General features: G+C 35.9%; 1 protein-coding gene across 3 annotated transcripts in view; it reads left to right on the top strand.

The window, feature by feature from the left end:
• The window catches only part of LOC126761443 (forkhead box protein O), a 103,964-nt gene that overhangs the window by 29,380 nt on the left and 53,338 nt on the right, over positions 1 to 21,246 (top strand). The gene's annotated exons all lie outside the window — the stretch shown is intronic.

Below are 21,246 nucleotides of genomic sequence, written 5' to 3'. Positions count from 1 at the left end.
TGGTGAATTTCCATTTCATTTCTTCTTATTCTTCGGCTTTATTTGATCAGCTGCGCTTGTTGTCTTCCGCCCAGCCATTTCCACCAATTTTTTGTTGTTATTGCTATTGTTAGTTTGTTTTGGTTGCTGCTTTCGTCACTGCTCCTCTCTGCAGCTGCTGTAATTTGTGGCTGAAATGTAGCAAATGCTCCACTGTCAACGATTATGCACACAATTCATAAATAATTTTTCTTTGTCTTTGTTTGTTTTTATTGCTTTTTAATTATGTTTGCTGTTATTCATTTTATTTAAAGCCGTGTCATCAATTTTATTGCAGTCGTGCGCTACTCAAGCGTCATTAACACGTAACAGCGGAGTGATAAATGGGCTTTGTTTAGAAAGATAATTAAATGTGAACAATTTGAGTGTGAATTGCATTTTTTTTAATTGTGCATTACGATGGTTGCTATTGATATTTCTACACTTTGGCAGTCTGATGTTTGGAGTGGAAAGTTTCACATTTTTTATATAGAGTAGTGATGTAGCTTGTTGTCAAGAGGTGACGGTAACTAATTTTTGGTGATTTTCGCAATATTTGATGATTATTGGTAGTACAGTTTGGCAAGGCCGACTAAAGATCATTATACCAGATGCTTAAACAAAACAAAACGAGAACTTCAACTGCATCGAAACTATTATGTTTTTGACGGGTGTATTTCTTATCTTCTTTTTTATTGACGTAGACACCGCTTACGCAGTTATGACCGATCTTTCAACAGTGCGCCGGTCGTTCTTTCTTTTCGCTGTTTGGCGCCAATTGGAGATCCCTAATGTAGCCAGGTCCTTCTCCACCTAAACTTTCCAAAGGAGTGAAGGTCTTCCTCTTCCTCTGATTCCCCGGTGGGTACTGCGTCGAACACTTTCAGAGTTGGAGTGTTTTCATCCATTCGGACGACATGATATAGTCAGCATAGCCACTGTCTTTTAATTCGCTGAATTGTGTCAATGTTGCCGCATATCTCTTATAGCTCATTGTCCCATCGACTGTGGCATTTGCCGTTCCCAATGCGTAAATTACCATAAATCTCCAGGAGAACCTTTTCTCGAAAACTCCTAACGTCGACTCATCAGACGTTGTTATCGTCTGTGCTTCTTCACCGTATAACAGGACGGTGATGATGAGTGACTTGTGTAGTTTGGTCTTTGTTCGTCGAGAGAGGACTTTACTTCTCATTTGCCTACTCAGTCCGAAGTAGCACCTGTTGGTAAGAGTTATTCTGCGTTGGATTTCGAGGCTGACATTATTGTTGGTGTTAATGCTGGTTCCAAGAATATTTCTTATAGCAATTATATATATATACCGCTAATGTGATCAAAAAGAGTCAAAGTCAGAGTTACGTTCATCCTGAAAGGATGGTAGGGGCTTCCACGTTTTGGCCAAGAACCTTAACTCCATCAGCCTCTCCTCCTTCTTACTAAACATTTTGGAAAGGCTGAAGAACTGGTACTGGTATATTCCGTTTCAATCACTCTGTAACACAGAAGACTGAGAATGAGGTGTTTGAGGTTTGATTCAACCCCAAGACCGTCCAGAGCAATAACCACAAGGTGGAGTTCTCTCTTCTCTTCTATGGATCCTTGTCGTTAATGACCTGCTTAAAAACTTGAGAATCGTGGTTGCCGGATGATTGCCTATACAGACGGTATAGCACTTATGTTCAAAGGAAAGATCCTGATTACCGTAAACGGGTTGACGCAGGGATATCTCAGCGTCGTAACAAATTGGGCTGTTGGAAGTGGTCTCACCAACAACCCAAGTAAAACCGAGATGGCACCACTGCCGCAAATGAGAGACATCCGTCTGCAATTGGCAGATCTGTTGATATATCTAGGCCTCAGCCTAAATAGGAAGCTTTCATGGAAGCCGAAGAGAGAGCAAAACAGGCATTGATTGCCTGTAGAGAAGTCATTGGCAAAAGGAGGGATCCCTCACCTAAAGTGGTCCTTTCGCTCTACGACACCATAGTCAAGCCCACTATATTTTATGGAGTCTTTATGTGCTAGAAGGCTCTAGAAAAAACCACACTTTCAAAGAAACTTGAGAGCGTTCAACGGACGTCGCTCATCAGCATGTATGGTGCTCTAGAGTCCACTCCAACTATGGATTGCTATCAGACTCAAAGAATTTGTGTTCTTAAAAGGCATATCTGAACACTCGAGAATCCTCATACACTTTGACTTCATACCGGATCACTTGATTATGGAGTGGCCCAAACGAACTTCGTACGAATGTAGTTATAGACCTACTATATGCATAGACTGTATCAGTATATTATATATATTTATCCAATCTTAATGACTTTGCTACGTGTTAGTCTCTATACGAACAGCTGTTCCCAGCAATGTCCTCTTCAAGTAGAGGAATCAAAGTGAAAGAAATTTTCGGTGTCTACCATTTTGGCTGCGTAATCTTCGATCAAATGAAGCTAGAGGGAGATAGTATATATATATGCCCTCATGATCGCTTTTAAGTGCTAAAAATCCCCTGCAGATATATAATTTTGACCACTTCACTTTTACCCAAGTGCCCATGAAGCGCTATTAATACTTTCCACGTTATCTTAAGTCTTTAGTATCTTATCGCGCTGTTAATCTAAGTGCTTTAGGAAAGTTTTTTTTCTTTTTTTTACAATATCAAACGGTCAATCAATTATCGCTTTCTTTCGATTTCTTTTCGGACTTTATCAAATAAAGGGAAGATTTACAATCATTTATTACTAGAGCCTTGATAGCACGCCTTTCAGTACTTGCTGCCGCTCGCCGCACTCACTATCGCTCTCTTTTTCGCGCGTCCGCTTAACCTTCGATAACATTCGATATTTTTACTTGGAAAAAAACTTATCAGTAATTGGCCTTAGACGAACTTTTTTTAAATCAATCAAAATTGAGTACTATTTCCTGAAGATATACTATAGCTCCGTCTTAGTTGCATACTTCCAGCGGAAAGTATTCGCGAAGCTATTATTATTGTCATTACTTTCATAATCATACTTCCGGTATTTTGCCCAGGTCTGTTTAGTTTTATAATATTTATTTGCGCATACTTTTGCTATCGATCGTCTGCGCGCGTTTTCCAGGTATTTGGGTTATGCCTTAAACAGTTTTAGGTATGAAATCATATTGTTTTTGTTTGTGAAATGCTTAAACGTTTCTTAGGAAAGGGTCTTGTTTACTTCACAGACGGTATTGTATTAATGTTTTGGAATTTAATCAATTTAGATCTGGTAAACAAATATGTGGACTAACAGTTCAATTGCGCAGATTAATTTCGTTGAGGCGTATACTAATGAGTCACAAGCGGAGATGTGCTTCGGCTGCGAAGAGGTGTCTGTATTGATCTAAACTAGATTTTTATTTTCAAATTTGATCATACTGCTACTTACATAAGTATGTATGAATGATGTTTTTAAAAGTGTATTTATACATACATAATTATATAATATTTTGCCGTATTCAGTATACCAATTCAATAATCTCTCCCCTCATAAGCGTCGCTCTTAAACCTCAGTTTTTACATCTCATTAGAATAGATTTGTATTAAAACCACACTATAACTCATTTCTGTAAGTGCTCATTTAATTTGCAATTATTTATACTTCTGCGCAATAATTTTTATTGAATAGTATAGCTTAGTGCTATTTCCAGTTATTACGATTGCGCAACATAGATTTATCAATGGTGACGGCAACACGTTTTGCGTGAAATTTCAATGAAAAATGCAAATTGTACATTCCACTTGGTATTATATGTATGTATATATGTGGTAGGTGTGCAAAGTGCTGTGTTCAAGTATAGATTTCCCAGCCAACTGTAATTTACGCTTTAAAACATTACTGTAATAAATACTGCATAAAAAGCTGCGCCCCGAAATGTAGGCTACACTTTCGGCGGTAGTAGGTTTTACAATGCGGCATCTGTTGAACGCATTGATTTGTAAAACAAGATTAATTTTGACAAGTTAAGATAGGAACAAGCTATTCATGTTACAATAGAGAGTTTAGTCTAGTCATAGTCTTATAGCTATGGACAGTTTAGGTTGTGCTAGGTTGTTAAAATTATCAATTGAGACTTCCTGAAGAAGTCAAATATCCACACATATATAAAATTGGATCATATGGAAGTGATCAAAGCGATTTAATCTAAAGCCATACTTATACCCTGAGCTGGGAATATTAATTTTGCCATGAAGTTTGTTAAACCTAAATGAAGATATAATGGAGATCATATAAAGTAATGATGCTAAAAGAACAAGTGTCTGAACATTCGCAAATCCTCATACACTTTGACTTCATACCGGATCACGAAGTAGCCAAACAGAACTCCTTCTCCATCCATATACCGGCGAAAGAGTTGTGGGTGGGAAGAAGCCGTTGGAGGAAATTTCCAGTGAGCTTCTTTACGGTTGGCTGAGTGCAGCCTCTTTTACGAAGTGTCCACTCAGATAGCAGAGTAGCAATACTTGCCAGTAGAATGGAAACAGGTCGTTGCTCCGGTGTGGTTTTGTGTTCTACTACTAGATAGCTGGGCTTCGCGCGATCTTGGCCAGCGCTGAGCCACCATCGGTACATGTGCTGTCGCAAAATCCTTTTGCCCCGAAATCGATAACACTAGGTCTTCGCCCTTAGTAAAATTAGCCTCTCTCCAGTTGTGGGGTTTTAACAGACCATTACCCTATTGGTATGCATGTTGTAAGGCTGGTAATCTTACCAGAAGCTGTATGGAAGAAAACGAGTTGGAAACAATTGAACACTTCTTTAAATACTTGGAAGCGCATACCCCATTCAGACATCCCACTTAACTGGCGGAAATGAAAATTAAAAGTCTGATCAAATTTATTGCCTACTTGTCAATTTATAAATTCCAACACATGAGTTCTTCTTTTCTATGGTTTCCCAAAAAAATACGTATACAAGTAGCAGTCCGGGTGCGATCTAGATTAGTCATCTAGCCTAACATATTATATAAGTATATTAAAGTGATCATGGGTCTATAGGTCTGACTATATTTACGCGAACTAGTCCCTCAGTTCTTGAGCTATCGATCCGATAACTTCCACCAAGAAACTACTGATTTATCGAAATCACCGGCGTCGGATAGCCATAGGATGTAGCAGCCATTCCAACTGATAGGTTAAAATCACAGTCCGGTATGAGAATCTTTCTTTCGGAAAAGTTTTCTTCAATATTATCTAAGACAGCGGTACATTTTTCGAACAAATTGTTCATATCAAGCCACTATAGCATATAACTGCCATTTAATGATGTAAGCAAACCAGCTGCAAAGATTATTATAGCTTCGGTGCAACCGAAGTTAATGTTTTCTCTTATTTGCTACAAAAACCGTTAAATTTTCTTAAAGTGTATAAATGCAAGTCGTATATATACATACATACATGTAATTACGTACTTACAAGAATATTTATGAACCAGTCGGTAGTTAATTGTGTCTGAGAACGCTAAGAATTCTGTTTTATCATAGGCAAGTGCAGTAATTGCGTCGAATTATTTTGTGGTCACACCTCATTCACGTTTGAAAGGTGACTTTTTATAACGCTTGCAATTTGTATGCAATGCCGTGTATTATATACATATAATGGACGTGAATATATATGCATGCATATATACTTAAGTCGGTACATGTGTCGACGGCACTTGCATTCAAAACCTGAATTAAATAATAAAGTGCGAGCCGATGGACTCAGGTACCGCTTTTTTAGCAGCTGCAAATGAAACGAAGTGGCGTGAGAATTTACTGTTTGGACGAGACTTGTACCAGCCATTTTATTTTTAATGTCAATTTAGTAGAAATGCTTAGGCTATTATTGCCACTAAGTTGACTCTGTTACAAGTGGACTTTATTTAGTTGCATTGTAGACTTTCTTGTCGAATCATTTTCTTTTTACGATGATCGAGTTCCTTTTTGGACTAGTTATCAAACTTCTAGTTGTTGAAAAGGTTGCGCAAGAGTGGACTTTATCAAGTTTCATGCCGAGGCTATTTAGTAGTCGCTAATTTAACTTAATTGTCCTATGTTATTCACTAAATTTCTTAGCTATATTGGCTGTCACCCCTTTCCTAAGTCTTTTATTGCCTCTGGAGCTTGTTGACTTATATTTTTAATATACGTATAAATCCAGAGATTTCAAAGTATTGCACTAGTTTACGAAGTTCGCTGCAACCGGAAGTAATGATTACTTGTCACATGAACTCTTTCTGTTCAAATACTGATTACAACAAAGTGGAAATTTTCTGACAAATCCTGTTTCTATTGACTATAGCCTGAAAGCACAATTCTTGAACTACTGAAGGCGTTTTTAACGTCATAAAGGATCTATAAATTAGCAGTTTTTTTCAAAAGACAAACATTTGAGGGATTTTAATAGGTTTCAACATCAGTTATTCATATAAATGCGACGTGTCTGCTCCTAACTCAATTCCAGTTTTCTCTTCGTGAAAATATTTGGAGCATTGCTGAATCGAAACTAAATTCAAAAGGCTGGCATAAACAGAACGTGAAGAATTACAACTTTATTCTTATTCTCGCTTTTATTTGGAAATTGTGGTTAAAAAAGTCTTGGATACCGATACTTGAAAATACTGAAATAATAACCGCGGAAACTAAAGTCTTTGCCTTATAAAGGCATAAGAGCTTATATGTACACAAGAGTTTTGGTTAGAATTGTCAATTGGGCCTCAATAAGCTCATTGAAACTTTAACGTAAATAACTGGTAAGTAATGGGTAATTAACCGGTGATTTAACAGTTAAAACTTGTTAGAAATAGGTAATTTACCGGTTACTTAACAGTTAGATGGCTTGCAAAGAGGAAGCAGAGCGCAAACTTAGCACGTCAAGAAGTTGCAAATCGAGAACCGATCAAGAAAATATGTTTTCTTCATGTCACAAAGAAAGCAGTTTAGAACTACTACGATTCTCTAGAATCTACCAATGCGTTCGTTCACACGTTTTCATAATTTTATAGACATAGAGGAACCGCACGTGTCAATTTTCAGACCACAAGAATTTGAAGTTCGTTTTTTTCTGTTTAATTTAAATTTTGCGCATTTTTATGTTCCTTTTTCGCGAGTGTTGTGGCTTTCTGCATCGTAAATGCCGTTCGGCAATGAACTGCGCAACTTCTAAATAGCACTCGTATCAGCGAGCGCATAGCAAATAGTTGTGCAATTCACATAAGCCTTGCTGTTGTTGTTTTACCTTGCAAAATAGCGGAATTGCAAGTGCAACAGCAGATATATACTATATATGCATATGTGTGTGTGTGTGTGCACTCGCTACCAACCAAAGTATTTATAAATGAAAAATAAATATTTACAACCACACACACCAACACACGTGCAAGTGGTGTTGTATGTGTGTCGCATAAAGGGGGTGTGACCGCTGACGATGTGTGTGTGTGTGTGTGTGTGTGTAGGTGTGTGCGAATAGTGGGCACGTTGCGCTGCTGACGTGTTGTAACAGCAATGAGCATTGTTTTTTGCTCTTTCTTCTGCTTCCCGCGTCTTGTCTTCACTCTGAATTCAAAAGTCGCATAACCTTAATGACGTCATACTGTTTTTGTTTATGCTACCTTTACGTATTTACTTCACATACTACGTAATTGGTGTTGTTTTAATGAAAACATTTACTCACTCAATGGCGCTTGCCGGCGACAAAAACACTAAAAATTAAAATAAAAATAAATTAAGAAATAATCATCCAACTCTAGTGTGTTGTTGCACTTTTTACTAGCGACCGTAGCAAAATACTTAACGGTGTGTAGTAAATATTTATTATTGCGGCTTTGACAGGCGCCAAGTAGTTGCAATTGCGCCGCAATATTTTGCATTTTTCATTGCAATTATCTGTGGTGATTTGTTTTTGTTTTTGTATTGCGCCACTAAACTGCATCGATTAGCATGCATTACACATACACACACATGTACGTATTAGTTTGTGATTAGCCATTAAGATTTGCTTGCGTTGGCGCTCAATTAATCAAATAAATTTAGTCATAATGTGCACCCTGTATTTAACACTTTTGTTGCTGTAACGGTTTCTAGTGTGGGTAGAGGTGAATGAGTGGCGGAATATGAAATTATACATAATTATTACTTATGTATATTTATATCCACTGCATTGCCTTTGAATCATAACAGTGTAGCCAGATCGCTTGAGTTTATAACAGAATCCATTTTTAAGTGAAAACTTATTCAAATTATGGTGAAAAAAATGTCATACAAAAATATAAAATAAACTCAAATTTCTTAAAATGTTAGTAGTGTTGCCATATATTTATAAAAAATTTAATACAGCAAAATCGTTATCGTTACTGTATTCATTAAAATTTTGTTATAAAACTAAAGGTGTTTAAAAAATTTTAATTTTTTTTTTAACAGAGTTGCCAATTGCTTAAATAGTTTTTTTATTGCATTGTTGCACAAATTAAATATTTTAATATGAATATCTCTTTTGATCCTGTTTAAGAGAAATTTTCTTGAGAGAGTTGCCATCTGTTAAATCTAAAGGTTTTTACAAAATTTTATTTTTTTAGCAGAGTTGCCACTTGCTTAAAACGTTGTTTAATTGCATGGTTGAAACAAATTAAATTTTGCAATATGAATAACTGCTTTGTTCCTATTTAAGAGCAATTTTGATGAGAGATTTGCCAACTGTTAAATTTTTTTATCAAAAGTCATTGCGATTTTGGTGTCTCAAATAAAATTGATTTGAGAAATTTATGATTTCATAGAAATTATTTGCTGAGCGTTGCCATCTGTTTCAAAATTTAAAAACGGCACCCATGTGTTTGTGGTATCAAATGAAACTGTTTAAGATTTTTGTAAAAAAAAAAATATAAAAAATGGTGAAATTGTTAATTTAAGCACAGGGTTGTCACCTGATTAAAAAATTAAAAAAAGAACCCATGTGATTCTGGTATCAAATGCAATAAAAAAAAAATTGTTAAATTGTTAATTTAGGGACAGGGTTGCCATCTGTTAAGTTTTTTTTGCCAAAAGTAATCTTCCTATCTTGGTGTCAAATAAAATTAATTTGAAAAATTTATGATTTCATAGAAATTATGGGCTGAGGGTTGCCAGCTGTTCAAAAATCGTGAGAGAGTTGCCATCTGTTAAATCTTGTTTTGAGCACAATTCATTATGATTTTGGTGTCAAATAAAATTAAAGTGAATAATTTATAATATCATAGAAATTATTGGCTGAGGATTGCCAGCTGCTAAAAAATCGTGAGAGGGTTGCCATCTGCCTTTTTATCAAAAGTCATTGCGACTTTGGTGTTAAAAAATTAATTGGAGAAATTTGTGATTTCAAAGAAATTATTTGCTTTGCGTTGCCACCTGATTTAAAAATAAAAAAACGAGCCCATGTGATTGTGGTATCAAATGAAATAGTTTCAGACTTTCGTAAACAAAAAATATAAAAAAATTGTGAAATTTTGAATTTAAGCACAGAGTTGCCACCTGCTTAGAAAATGAAGAAAGCTACCTATGCAATTCTGGCATCAAATGAAATTGTTTCAGATTTTTGTAAACAAAAAATTTAAATAAATTGTTAAATAGCTAGTTCAGGCAAAGCGTTGCCATCTGCTTAAAAAAAAACAAAAAAAAAAAAAAGCAAGCCACCTATGTTATCTTTGTAGCAAATGTAATGGGTTTGCGATTTTTATAAACAAAAAATGTAAAAAAAATTTTCAGTTGTTAGTGTAAACATTAATCAATAATTTCAAATAATCATTTACTCGATTGTAATTTATTGTTTTCTTAGTAAAGTTAGTGTATACATATATAATGAAAATATGTTCAAATTTACAAAGTACTCACTCTATTTAGATTAGCAATGCTTATAAAGTGCGCTCGGATAATTCTCAAGTACAGTTTGCATACCTCATTGTTCCCAGTATTCAACACGCGCTTACTCAAATATGCATAAATAAATATTAATAAGACAAGTAAGGAAGAGCTAAGTTCGGGTGTCACCGAACATTTTATACTCTCGCATGATAAAATGATAATCGAGATTTCATTATCCGTCATTTACATATTTTTCAAATACCGTATTTGTGTAAAGTTTTATTCTGCTATCATCATTGGTTCCTAATGTATATATTATACAGAGAAGGCATCAGATGGAACTCAAAATAGCGTTATATTGGAAGAAGGCGTGGTTGTGAACCGATTTCACCCATATTTCGTACACGTCGTCAGGGTGTTAAGAAAATATTACGTACCGAATTTCATTGAAATCCGTCGAGTACTTCCTTAGATATGGTTTTTGGTCCATAAGTGGGCGAGGCCACGCCCATTTTCAATTTTTAAAACAAAGCCTGGATGCAGCTTCATCCTGCAATTTCTTCCGTAAAATTTAGTGTTTCTGACGTTTTATGTTAGTCGGTTAACGCACTTTTAGTGATTTTCAACATAACCTTTGTATGGGAGGTGGGCGAGGTTATTATCCGATTTCTTCCATTTTTGAACTGTATATGGAAATGCTTGAAGAAAACGACTCTGTAGAGTTTGGTTGACATAGCTATAGTAGTTTCCGAGATATGTACAAAAAACTTAGTAGGGGGCGGGGCCACGCCCATTTTTCCAAAAAAATTGCGTCCAAATATGCCCCTCCCTAATGCGATCCTTTGTGCCAAATTTCACTTTAATATCTTTATTTATGGCTTAGTTATGACACTTTATAAGTTTTCGGTTTCCGCCATTTTGTGGGCGTGGCAGTGGGCCGATTTTGCCCATCTTCGAACTTAACCTTCTTATGGAGCCAAGGAATACGTGTACCAAGTTTCATCATGATATCTCAATTTTTACTCAAGTTACAGCTTGCACGGACGGACGGACAGACAGACATCCGGATTTCGACTCTACTCGTCGCCCTGATCACTTTGGTATATATAACCCTATATCTGACTCTTTTAGTTTTAGGACTTACAAACAACCGTTATGTGAACAAAACTATAATACTCTCCTTAGCAACTTTGTTGCGAGAATATAAAAATGAGACTGCAAAACGAACTACTCGAAGTATCGCCTCGACGCCTAGATAATCATATAAATAATTATATGATCAATTACTGCTCACTTTCATAAATCGCTTGAATTTGCATTTTATTCAAATTTGTATTGATTTGTATGGCGCATAATCGCCACGCGCATTCAATTAAAGCGAGAAAAGGATTTGTAGAAAAAATTAATTTGCTAATTAAGTCAAGGTGTGTGGGTAGCGCTGGGATTTATTAATGACAGTAACAAATCAGAGCGATCAATGGAAAGGTTTTTCATTATAACGTTCTCAAAGTGGCGAGTTTGTTACTATCAAATCGTGACTACTTGTAAAGCGGAAACATAGTTTATTGAAGCTTTGTACTTATTAACTTATATTTTTTTAGTTCTACATTGAAATTTCTTATTTATAGTCATTTAATGAGTTAAAACAATAAGCTCGCAAATGTACACCTGAGCGTATAAGTGACATTTATTACTTTTGCGTCGAAATAATATTTATCGCAGTTTTAATATTCTCCGTGGAAAATTAAAACATTTCACTGATATGCAGCTGATTTTGTATACTTTATTAGCTCTCTTTGATTTGGTAGACTTTGGAGAGTGGCAAATCGTACAGAAGGCTGGTATATATCAAATAAACTGGTATAATGAAATAAAGAGAGCGTTTTATTAATTATTATACCCTGTACAGGGTAGATTCAGTATACCACGAAGTTTTTAAAACACAGGAGGAAACGTCGGGGACTTTGTAATATATATGTATATATAAATATTTATGTATATATATAAATCCATAGCGCAATGAGCGGAACAAGTTTAGCCATGTCGATCTGTTCATGTCCACTAGTCCCTCAGTTTTTTAGATATTGATTTGAAATTTTGTACACATCATTTTCTTCTTGAGAAGCTGCTTATTTAATGAAACCGCTGATATCGGATCACTATAGCATATAGCTGTCATACAAATTGAACGATGAAAATTCAAGCCTTGTATGGAAAACTTCTTTATTTGAAAAGATATCGTCACAAAATTTGGTATGTATTATTGTCCAAAACAATAATATAATCTTCCAAAAAATCTCTCAGATCCGACAACGTTATCATTTAGCTACCATAGAAACTTAGCTATTAAACTCCTGTGTTTGTTGGAAACCTTTTTTATTTGACAAGATAGCTTCACAAAATTTGCCATGATTATTATGTTTGTTCGGACTACTATAACATATACGATATTTTGAACGATATTTTGTCTTTGCATGAAAAACTTTTTTATTTGACGAGATATCTTAACTAAATTTAACATGGATTATTTTCCAAAGCAATGGGACAATCTCCGAAGAAATTATTGAAATCGGATGACTGTAACATATAGTAGCTGCCATACAAACTGATTCATCAAAATCCAGTTTTGCATGGAAAACCTCTTTAATTTGACAAGAATTTGGCATGACTTATTGCTCAAGAAATATATGATTAAGTTGAAGTCTCTAAGAGACCTAATTGCATATATTTTTCACATTGCTGTATTTCACAACTAATTATATTGGATAGAAAAATTTCGAAACTTTTAAATTGTCTTATATTTTAAGTAAAAAAAAAAGTTATCTGAGCTCTCCAATTCACAACTTAATATCTTTATAACTGTCCGCAAAAGCGACTTTTATTTACAATATTTAGGACATAATTTGACCAATAGCAGTTTGTCTACTAAAAACTCCTATAAATATATAATAATGCGTCAGCATATGAGAAATTGTAATAAAATTGTGCCAGTGCAAAACTTTACACACAATATTAAAATAAGAAGTTTTTTTATTATCGCACAGTTTGGCATTATCCTGACATAATCTGTGTCATAAAGCCAAAACTTGGAAGCAAAGCACGTTTACACATTTACGCGCGCGACCTTAAGCGAACTCACACCCATTCAGATGTATGTATGTGCTCCCCCGAACGGCTCGTTTGTTCTACTTGTGGTCAGTCACTGCAAGCAAAAGTAGAAACAAAATTTTTTTCTTTCTTATTTTGTTTCAAATTGACGAAAAACACTTAAATGTGCATTTACAATTGTTTGCTTGCTGTTGTTGTTGTATTTGTTGCTCTTTAAACTGTTGAGAGGCTCATAAAAATATTTCTGCCGCACATTAAAATGTGTTTTTGATATTCTTTATAAGCGCGCAGAATGAAGAAAACGAAAACACACACTTATACACACATGAATTGTGCAAAACTATACATGCGCACACCGCCACACACACATGCCATGTATTGCGCGCAGTTTGTCTGTCCGTCTGCCGGCTGGTCATTTACTACTTTCTGAAAAGTGTTGTCATTTTACGAGCTTCATACGCGTGTATATATGCCAAGTTTATGTGGCTGCTCACGTTGTTGTTGTTTTCTTATTTTTTTGTTGCTATTGTTGTTATTTTTGTTCTTGCTGCTGTTCACTGCCCTCACTTAAACTTGCGGTTTTGCACTTGTGCCACTCGTCATACGCTCCATATATCTTTGTATATTTGATTGTGCTCTTGTTGTTGTTGTTTTTATGATATTCTTTCATTTATTGTTGGCTTTCATCTTTTAGTGCCGCGTTGTGCGCTCTTTTATGCCAGCCAGATAGTTTATCAATAAACTTTGATATTTTATTTGAGTTCACGGTGAGCCGTCAGATGGTTGACTTCAACTGGATACATGTGTATGATGCTTGTAAGGGTGTGTGTGTGTGTGTCATATCAAGTGTATGTACTTTGTATGCTTATTGGCGTGGCCGCCGCGTCTTAATGACAGACTTATCTTGAGCAATGGCAGACAGCTCTTGTGAACGAGAGAGAGTCTGCTTGTTGGCCACCCATACTTTTGGCGCACACTGTGCGTTCAGCCTTACATTCCTTTCGTTATTAAAAAGATATTAATGTTAGTGATAAGCGATTAGGCGCTCTATAATTTTGATTTTAAAGTGTCTTTTGTCTTACTTAAAATATTTATTTATAAGACTATATACACAATTATAGCGGCGACCGGTTTTTAGACTTTTTTTCATATTTTCTCATTTTATTTGTCCCCAATTTATTGCGCTTACTTCTTTTTCATCAAAATTATCCTACATCATGTTGGTCCAGTTTTTCGCCATTAAGCTTATAAAAAGTAAAAGAATTTATATAATAAAGACATATCAAAGTTGTATAAGGTTATGTATTTATGTCTTTTGCAGACCTCAGTACACACACCTACTTACGTATACTAGCTTCTGGCACGTATGCTCTTTTCATTGTTGTATAATTCGTAGATTAATTTTGCTAGATTATTTATGAAGACAATTCATTCTTAGTTATGACATCAACTTTGCGCGTATTTCATGCATAAAAAATATAATTTCTTATATACAAATAGAATGCTTCAAACAACTCTTCCACAAGCGCTTATGTGAGAGTGGGTTCAACGCATTTGCATATTGACAGAGTTGTTTTATTATTAAATGTTGCTAAAAATTCAGCAATACACATATAATTATATAATAAAAATATACATACATACATGAAAATGAAGTTAAATGACAAAATAGCTAACTCAAGGTCAGCGAGTGGAACGTGTTCTTTTTAGCTTTTGAAAGCGCGAAGCAAGCACTTTAACTAATGTCAACTTGGGCTAGGTCATTGCTACTTTTCTCATTTATACTTTCCTCTAGTTCTTTCACATAGTTTATAGCTCCACATGTTTCAGCGTTGAGAATGCGGTTTTCAACTCTACAAACTTGGTGCATTCTTTTGCAGGCATTCCTTATTGTTTAATGAATTCTATGGCCTTCGAACTTTGCGAAATTTCTCTGGAATATGTGATTACTGCTTTTATAGCAAAAGCAGCCAACTTTCTTGACAACAATTCCAAGAAAATCCGCTCAACTGCCTTGTCCAACTAGTTGCTACTCTTTCTGGTTGCTTTAAGTGAAACAATTGAGAAAAATGCATTTGTAATTAGAGTACAGATATAAATATAACAAATATGGAAATGATAAGTGCGAATTTGGTTGAAATCGGTCGAGCAGGTCACTTAAATGTACTCGGTGCCAAGGTCGTCGGCAAATTTTGACATCGACTCTAATAAAACTTTCACCTATGATCTCGGGTGTAAAATTTTATTTTTCTAACGCATTTATCTTTTGATTTAATGATTCCATCGTGGTTCGAGGTTCTCTACTTTTTTAAAAGAAAAACACAAAAACTTCAAATTTAATGGAGAATATTCTTTGAAATTTATTTTTTGAAGATTATCTCTTTCAAATATTGGCTGTGGCTACGCATCAGATGATCCATCCATTGAGTCCAATTTTCGATGACTCTTTCGAGCATTTCGACTGGTAACTGGTGAAAGACACACGTGAAGTTTTGCTCCAAGGCCCGAATCGAAGCAAAATGGCCCATGGACTTTCGACTTTACTTATTGCCACAGGAAAAGGTCTAACGTTGTGATATCAGACGATCTTGGTGGCCAATTGACCGGACCAAAATGTGAAATTATCTGCTCATCGAAGTATTCTCTCAATAAATCCATTGATGGATGCAATGTGTGGGAAGTGGCGCCGTCTTGTTGAAACCAAATGTCGCCGAGTTCACGGACTTCACTTTCAGGCATCAAATAGTCGGTTATCATGGCGCGGTAATGGTCGACATTAACGGTTACGTTCTCATCGGAATAATTTTTGAAGAAATATGGAGCGATGATTTCACCGGCCCGAACATTTTTTTCTCGATGAAATGGCAGCTCTTCAACCTCACTTCGTCCCAAATGCGGCAATTTTGCTTGTTTACAAAACCCATTGAGTCAGAAATGAGACTCACCGCTGAACAAAATGTGCGTCGAAAACGTCGGATCTTCTTAGAACTTTCAAGGGTTCATATAGCGAAGCGAAGTCGGTTGGGCAGGTCGTTTGAGCAGATTGTTTTAGTTCTTGCTGTATTTGTACGCTTTCCATTTAAGATCTCGTTCTGTACGTCAGTCCGAGTTACTTCTGACGGCCCGCATCGACTATTCACGGTCTTCGTGTATACTCTCAGCTACGGTTACCATATTTTCTTCATGGATGTGGTCTATTCGGTCGAATATTATCTAATGCTGGTTCTCAAGAAGGGTGATGGTGTTGCGAATAGTACGTTCAGCAGGCCGATTATGTTGACCTTAAGTTGAGCGAAGCGCGGGAAACACATTCTCTAAAGAACGTGAATTTTCGTAAAAAAGTTGAACGATTTGTAAACGCTGTTCAGACGTAAGTCTTTCCATAATGAAATGCCAAACAATACTGAATAAAAATTACATCACAGCTTGACTCTTCTCATCCGTGATCTATCGAAAAAAGGATATTGTGACAAAAACCGATTCCGGTCATCTATAATAAAAACCCCTTATATCTCAATATTTTTTCTTTATATCGCTTTCACGGACAGTTCGACTGACCGCCAGCCAGATCATTTGCATGTAACCCTAAATCTATCCCAATTAGCTTTAGGTGATACAAACAACCCTTAGTTGAACAAAATTATTATACTCTGTTACAAAATGTTGCAAGAGTGTCAAAATCAATAGAATCGGTAAGAGAATGACAAACAAAATTTAAATTTATGAGTAAAGAAAAACCAATTCAATTCCCTACTGGGTATATTTGCAAATTGTTATCAACATTGGACGGGGCTTTACAGCATTGCAAATTCTAAGAAACTCACCACCACCCACCGCATAGCAGATTCGCTATATATACATATACATATGTACATATGTCACTTTGTACGTATGTAACGCATACATATCTCCGCTCTGTCAGCTTATGCGGCGGGCATTGAGGGTAGTCAACTGCACAGATTAGTATCGCGCAAATTGTTACAAAACTTTTGCGGAATTCAATCCATACAAAGTACTGAACTTCCTGGTTACTCATGCACAGTTATGTAGCACACACACACATACGAACATTATATAAATACATATTATTATATTACTTTTCTTCGCCTGGGATAAAAATGAATAGCAGATAAAAGTAGCGCTCGGCAGCGAGCAGCAAACAATTCGATTAATCGCGAGAATGCGCGCATATTGGCGTCGCAAAGACGCCTTGGCGCCCCGTAATGAGGGATGTCGTCCTGCCGCCGAGATAACTACGTGCGGACATACGGATATTCCGGGAATTTGTGTGTGTGTGTGTGGATAGAAATTGTCAGCAGCGGAAAAGACAATAATGTAAAAACTATTTCATATTGCAGTGGTGAAACTGTTTTTCTGTAAAAATTATCGTTGAAGGGTTTTAAAAATGTATACATACATATTTTTTGTGTGTGTAAAAATTTATCGTTGCAAGTTAGAACTAAAAGTATAAAAATAGTTTGTAGCAATTTTATTCACACCTGCATCATAAATTTTACTTATGATGTTGGGAAGAATTGGTTTTTCAGTATTTGATTCTTTTATGCTGAAGAAGCTTAAAGACCTGCTGGAAGCTCACACGCGTCGTATTGAACAGTTTGATAAATTAATTTCTAAATACGCAATGACAGAGAAAATCATCATTACTTGTCATAGCCCAGGATCAACTACATACATATGTGTATGTAGGGGTATATGTTATATGCCGAAGACTTGCCTCTGTGGCCTCAGTATACAATTAATCAACTCTCCCATTATAAGCGACTGCCAAGCGAGAGGCAAAAAGTGTGCCAATAGTACTTTTATATAAACATTCTTCCTACTGAATTAAAGACTGAGAATGTCTTAATATGAGGCAATTACAAGTTACATTGAATAATCATGCATACCCAATAGGAAAAAAGGTCATTCCATTCATATGTAAGTACATGTAAAAAAATACTTTACAGAAATATTTAAATTTAATTTATTTTTGCTTGCAAGCTTGTTAATAATTTTTCGTATAAACCCCTTTTTTGATATTTGGAGCTTCGAAGTACAAATAACACGTGGATCAATAAGTCCCGGGACCGACGCATATGTAGATGGCGTTGCCAACAAAAGTTCCGTATGATTTTTCGTAAGTACCAACAAAAGATACCTGTCAAAATTTCATGTCATTCTGATGATTAGTTCACGAGTTACAGTGATTTAAGTGACGCTTGTCTTGATATTCTCAAAACAATGGATTCGAAACAGTTTCATGTGTTGATTTATCATTGCTTTTTGATGAAGAAAAATACAGTGCAAGCTCAGCAATGGCTTGAAAAGTGCTACGGGAAATCTGCTCCATTAAAAACAACCATTTGTCGGTGCTATGCTGACTTTAAACGTGGTCGTACAGACACTGAATGTGCTGAACGCTCTGGCCGGCCAAACGAGGCAGTCACACCGGAAACCATCAAAAAAGTGTACCAAATCGTTTTTGAAAACCGTAAATTGAAATTGCGTGAAATAGCTGACACCTTAAAGACATTATACGGCAGTGTGTGCACTATTTTGCATGAACATTTGTCTATGAGGAAGCTGTTGTCAAAGTGGGTGCCGGGTTTGCTCACGGTGGATCAAAAACGACAACGTGTCGTTGATTCTGAGCGCTGTTTGAAGCTGTTTCGCCGGAAAAAACCGAATTTTTTGCACCGGTATGTGCCAATGGACGAAACCTGGATCCATCACTACACTCCGGAGTCAAAGCGGTCGTCAGCCGAGTGGACTGCAGTCGGTTAGAAGCGTTCAAAGCGGGCTGGTAAGATTATGGCTTCAGTATTTTTGGGATGCTCATGGAGTTTTGCTCATCGACTACCTTGAAAAAGGTAAGACCATCAATAGTGAACGTTGCATTGGCCAATTGATGCGTTTGAAGGACGAAATCGCTGAGAAACGGCTCCATATGAAAAAGAAGAAAGTGTTCTTTCACCAAGACAATGTGCCGTGTCATAAGTCGCTCGCTACAATAGCGAAATTGCATGAATATGCTCCAAGGAAAGAGATTCTACTCCAACGAGGAAGTCATCGCCGAAACGAACGCTTATTTCGAGGCCAAAGATAAATCGTTCTATAAGAAAGGTATTAAAAAGTTAGAGAAGCGCTGGACTGATTGTGTTGCTCTTGAAGGAGACTATGTTGATGAATAAAGTCGAGTTTTGCCAAGAAAATGTGTTTTTCTTATTTAGTCCCGGGACTTATTGATCCACGTGTTATTTAAGTGAACTTGGTCAAAATCAAACAATTTCTCAAACACGATTCAAATTTGGGTTGCCTATAAGTGGATACAGTGAATATATTAATGTTTATCTCTAATTTTTAAATATGAGCTAGAGTGATATGAACAGGCCGCATAAATACGAATCTAAAAAAAAGTCATCAGGGAAGTAAACTTAGCTTTCGCTAGTAAGATAATGACAACTTAAAGGGTTACATGAGTTTCTTCGGGTAAAAAACAGCACTTTTCCAATTTTTTTTTCATATAAAAAATTAAATATTTTACTAGACACACTAATAACAAAGAAATTTTGAAATTTTTGGAAAAAAATGTTTTAAAGTCGGCCATTGAGATGCCATTTCCGGTGACCCCTCCGAGAAAAAAATGCACCAGCGTTGGCAGGATAACTTCTTACAGGATCATCTAAAGTAAAAAATACGTGTTTTAGTTAAAACCTTGACTTAGAAATTGGACGAAGAAAAAAAGCTGAAATTTGGATTTTTGGCAAACATTATAACAAAAATATGAAAATTTAAGTGAAAATTTCGCGAAATTTTTTTTTCAAGTAGTTGTAATCTATACTTCATCGAATCAATCTCTTTAAGAATTGTATTTCATGAGGCCTTTGTAAAATTTCATGAAGATCGGTTGAGTAGTTCCCGAGAAATCTTGCCAACCGACACAGTTGTACATAGTTTCGAGAAAAACGCGTTAAAGACGGCGCACTTAGCCTAGCTAGCCTCGAGGGTGCAAGTTTTCAAAGTAGTATCTCCGAAACTGTTACCTGGATCAACCTGAAAATTTAGGACAATATTCTAGCTGTTGTAGAATTTAATACGACAATAAAAATATTCCATTTTTTGAAACCCATAAACCCTTTAAAAAATTTGAACTATTACCAAAACTTTTATTCCTCTCATTACTACCAAATATAACGATGAATTTCAAACCGATTGGTTCAGCGATTTAAAAGAACATTACCTCATCAGCTCTGAAAACAGCATTTCGAGAAGAAAGAGTTAAAATTTGACAGCCAATTACACTAATTTTTCGAAACTATATTGGAAATTATTTCCTTCAAATTTTCGAAGAATATTTTCAAACGTACATGCAATCAAAATATTGTATAAGCAAAGATACAATACATTTTTTTAAATTCCCAAGGCGATATAACCCTTAAAACTTGCCAATAATTTCTAGCATAAGAAGGAACATGAAAGCTGGAACTATAGCATACCACGTTAGTCTTGAACCAGTTATAAACTAGTTTCAATCTCTGCAGGGTACATGTATATACATATACAAAATAATTTCTATGTACTTGTATGTATGTGTGCAATGCACATTTTCCGCTAATTCCTCCAAAGCATTTATGAGTATTTATTCGATGACAAGCGCTTATCCACATAATCGTCTGCAAACCAGACAAGTGAATCCATTGCGTTGTCCACCAACAGCAAACTAACACACACATACATATATGTGTGTGCGTGGAAGTGTTGATTGTTTGACCATCGCTGGTTAGACGACGACGCCATTTCCATTCAATGCAGAAAACTTTTTCAATGGACTTACAAATCCACTTTGATGACTTAAATTATTGTGCGGAGATGCCCCCTCTTGTCAACTATTGAATTGAACTTGGCTCAATTTAGTCGCTGCCACATTTATGTCACTCTTACATTACGCCAATTCTTCTGCAAATGTACTACAATGTATAGTTTTTGGGGCAATGCACTTAAAGCCAATAGCATACATTTGCGCGAGCGTCTTTAGCCGAACACCAAACGAGTCCACATATACATGCAGCTGTAGTGGTATTATTCAACTTGTTCTGCACGCTTTCGTATTTAATATCCCCCTGTATATATGTATGTATGTACAAATGTATGTATATGTACATATATGATGATCTCCTTTTGGCATATAATTTTCGCAAGCGCTTGGTCGTCTCCTCTGCAAGCAAATGACCAACAAACGAGCGCCGGAAGATATTTGCAGCACAAACAACAGCAATGGCCACGCAATATACA

Source organism: Bactrocera neohumeralis, chromosome 2, assembly GCF_024586455.1.
Source record: "Bactrocera neohumeralis isolate Rockhampton chromosome 2, APGP_CSIRO_Bneo_wtdbg2-racon-allhic-juicebox.fasta_v2, whole genome shotgun sequence".
In the NCBI taxonomy this organism is placed as follows: Eukaryota; Metazoa; Arthropoda; class Insecta; order Diptera; family Tephritidae; genus Bactrocera; species Bactrocera neohumeralis.
The sequence above is the reverse complement of the archived record's forward strand: the minus strand, read 5'-3'. Positions and strand labels throughout refer to the sequence as shown.